This window comes from Scyliorhinus torazame, chromosome 15 (assembly GCF_047496885.1).
Source record: "Scyliorhinus torazame isolate Kashiwa2021f chromosome 15, sScyTor2.1, whole genome shotgun sequence".
Lineage (NCBI taxonomy): Eukaryota > Metazoa > Chordata > Chondrichthyes > Carcharhiniformes > Scyliorhinidae > Scyliorhinus > Scyliorhinus torazame.
Window position 1 is genome coordinate 199577555 of NC_092721.1, and position 3878 is coordinate 199581432.

General features: G+C 45.0%; 1 pseudogene; it reads right to left on the reverse strand.

The window, feature by feature from the left end:
- Positions 1 to 2021: 2021 nt before the first annotated feature.
- Positions 2022 to 2294, reverse strand: LOC140391340 (NADH dehydrogenase [ubiquinone] 1 beta subcomplex subunit 1 pseudogene; annotated as a pseudogene).
- Positions 2295 to 3878: the final 1584 nt, after the last annotated feature.

Sequence of the window (3878 nt, forward strand, 5' to 3'; positions counted from 1 at the left end):
CCGTTGAACCAACTATTCCCCAAGCTGCATTCCCTTCACTCGGTATCAGTTGAGAAACTCTTCTGTTATTGAAGCAGTTGAGTTAAAACGTTAAATCCAGATTGTCGTGTTGGGTGTTCCGATGCACCGATGATCCAACACGGCTGTAGATGTTACAACTCTGTTTTATTGTCTTAAACAAGGACAACTACTAACTGCTTGTTTAGTTTTGTGCTTCACCAGCTAACCTGTGGACCCAGCCCTATCACTATCTTGGTGAGGCACTCAGCACATGGTGTATGTCTGAGTGGCGCGATGTGAGCTCTGTGCTCTGAGCTATCCCCTGGTAGAATGAGCGGGAACTGCGGTGTTCCCTGTTTTATAGTGCGTGTGCTCTCACTGGTGATTGGCTGTGATGTGTGTGTGTTGGTTGGTCCAACTGCCTGTCCATCAGTGTGTGTGTGATTGCACCATGATATGCTGATGTGGATATCCTGACACAGATCATCTGGTAAAAAGGCAGCCAATCAGTGAGCTTGGAATCACTGCAGCTTCCGATACAGAATTAGAATCTACAGCAATGAAAATTCCTCCCAGGCCCAGCGGGGGCATGCTAACTGCGCCTATACCATTCTGTTCAATTACTCACCATTGCGACCACTCTCTGGGTAAAGATTCCCTTGATTCCTTTATTGAATGACTGTCTTATATTTCTGACATCTAGTTTCGGTCTTGCCTACAATTGGAAACATGCATCCAATAAATAAATGGTCACAACTGTTGCACCATGTTGGGGCATTTAGCGTAATTGGCAGGAGGATTGGAGGGAGGTTGAGGGATCTGATGTACACTGGCTGGAAGGGTGGCAGAGATGTCTCACTGTGTGTAAAAATCAGGTGGATATGCAATGGAGCTGTGGTAACCAATATGATATGGATCAAGAGCTGGAAAGGAGGCTTCAACTGGTGAGCTCCTTTTTTGCCAGGAGAGATTCGATGGGCCAAATGGCCTCCTTCTGCGCCCCTAAAGCTTTCTATGTTACTATGTATAATTGCTGGTGCCACTTGAGACTGGAGTGTCAATCTATTAATAAATTACTAACGTGCTCTTAAAAATGATATACATACTGTGACTTCCCATGTCTCCCAAACATCTTGAGGACTTTTTCAAACTTATTCTCAGAATTGTGAGCGGCACTTATTGCCCATCCAATGTTAAAAATGATAAAGAATTGGGCAGCACTATGGCGCAGTGGGTTAGCACTGCTGCCTCACGGCACCGAGGTCCCAGGTTCGATCCTGGCTCTGGGTCACTGTCCGTGTGGAGTTTGCACATTCTCCCCGTGTCTGCGTGGGTTTAATCTCCACAACCCAAAAGATATGCAGAGTAGGTGGATTGGCCACGCTAAATTTCCCCTTAATTGGGAAAAAAAATAATTGGGTTAAAATTAAAAAATGATGAAGAACTGACATTTATATATCACAATTTACATTTATGTTTCACAAACTTGAGCTATCCCAAAAGCCATTTACAGCCAGTGATTCTGTGAAATGCACAGGGGGACAGTGGTAATATCACAGGATTAAAGATTTTGTTTTTTATTGAATTCAAATTGCTGGTGGGATTTGAACCCAAGTTCCCAGGGCATTACCCTGGGTCACTGGATTACTAGCCCAGCCAATACCACTACAGCACCGCCTCACCTTCATTATTTCAAATGCAATGTAAGGTTTATTAAGTCTGACATACAACCTGTGTACATCCAAGTTAATGAAACAAATCCAATGAACTATTTGCCATGCCTTTTAAAATTTTAAATCCCAATGATACAAAGACAGAAATCTTAAGGACTTTAAACCAATTATCTGTCACATGAAGATACGCTGATTTTGTGAAAGATCACATTTTAATAGAACAAAACGGCATTCTTCAAATAAACTTTCTCTGGTCCCTAATCGGAGACGTGTCAAATCTAAAACTGACATCGGACTTTTTTTTAATGGAAACCAGTTGCTTTTTTTCTCAGCTTGTCCGTCAGCTCTTCACTTCCATGTAGTTCCTTCACCTAGTTTCAATTCTGGTTTAGCCAATAACCTTTTGTTTCTGAATGCAGTAAGTTTGCTATCATTTCTTCTATCAAGATAACGTCCCAATACGAAACCCCGAGGGACAAGGATATTGGGCCAATGCTCACGTACGATGCCTTTCACATGCAGCCTGTGCCTGAGGCCCCCTCCCCTCCTCAGCAATGGCCCGGTCCACTCACACCCGGGCCGGGGGAGGGGGTACATGTGACTATTCCTACCCTCCGACATGTCATCGGCAAGCTACTCAGTTCACGGGCAATTAGGGATGGCCAATAAATGAATGCCAGCCAAAGGCATTCCATGAAGGAAAAAAAGGCCAGGCATAGCACTCAGTTCGGGGACAACTTGTCAAGTGACACGGAAATAATAATTTCTTAAAATTCTCTCGGTCAAGGGCATCACGGTGGCTGCCTCGCGGCGCCGAGGACCCGGGTTCGATCCCGGCTCTGGGTCACTGACCGTGTGGAGTTTGCACATTCTCCCCGTGTTTGCGTGGGTTTCACCCCCACAACCCAAAGATGTGCAGGGTTGGTGGATTGGCCACGCTAAATTGCCCCTTAATTGGAAAAAATAATTGGGTACTCTAAATTTAAAAAAATAAATAAATAAATAGCTTGCAGTCCAAAAGATGTTCTGTTTAATACAACACTTCAGCCTATAGGATATTCTATAAATAATACCGCTCCAGCCTATGGGATGTTCTATATTACACTCTCCAGCCTATGGGATATTCTATATTACACTCTCCAGCCTATGGGATATTCTATATTACACTCTCTAGCCTATGGGATATTCTATATTACACTCTCCAGCCGATGGGATATTCTATATTAAACTCTCCAGCCGATGGGACATTCTATATTGCACTCTCCAGCCTATGGGATATTCTATATTGCACTCTCCAGCCTATGGGATATTCTATATTGCACTCTCCAGCCTATGGGACATTCTATATTGCACTCTCCAGCCTATGGGACATTCTATATTACACTCTCCAGCCTATGGGATGTTCTATATTAAACTCTCCAGCCTATGGGATATACTATATTACATTCTCCAGCCTATGGGATGTTCTATATTGCACTCTCCAGCCTATGGGACATTCTACATTACACTCTCCAGCCTATGGGACATTCTATATTGCACTCTCCAGCCTATGGGACATTCTATATTGCACTCTTCAGCCTATGGGATGTTCTATATTACACTCTCCAGCCTATGGGATGTTCTATATTACACTCTCCAGCCTATGGGACATTCTATATTACACAATGCTCGGCACAACATCGAGGGCCGAAGGGCCTGTTCTGTTCTGTACTGTTCTATGTTCTAATCGGGGAACGCATTCCAGACATCCCAGGATGGAGAATCCAGCCCCCTATTGCTCATCAATCTGGGCCTTCAGCTCCAAGTCCGCCTTCAGGCCTGTAGCTTTCTGGAGCACGGTGGCGCAGTGGGTTAGCACTGCTGCCTCACGGCGCTGAGGTCCCAGGTCCCATCCCGGCTCTGGGTCACTGTCCGTGTGGAGTTTGCACATTCTCCCCGTGTTTGCGTGGGTTTCGCCCCCACAGCCCAAAGATGTGCAGGCTAGGTGGATTGGCCACGCTAAATTGCCCCTTAATTGGAATTTTTTTTAAAAAATCTGTCGGTCGGAGTGTTATCAAACAGAGGGGGCTGAGGAAGCGACAACAGAACTAATATTATCCCAAGCAGGCTGCCCGTGGATAATGCTGATATCTGTGCACTAAGAAATTTCAACCCCTCCCCACTCCCCCGCCATATATCCTACAATTCACCAGAGGGATCCAGCAC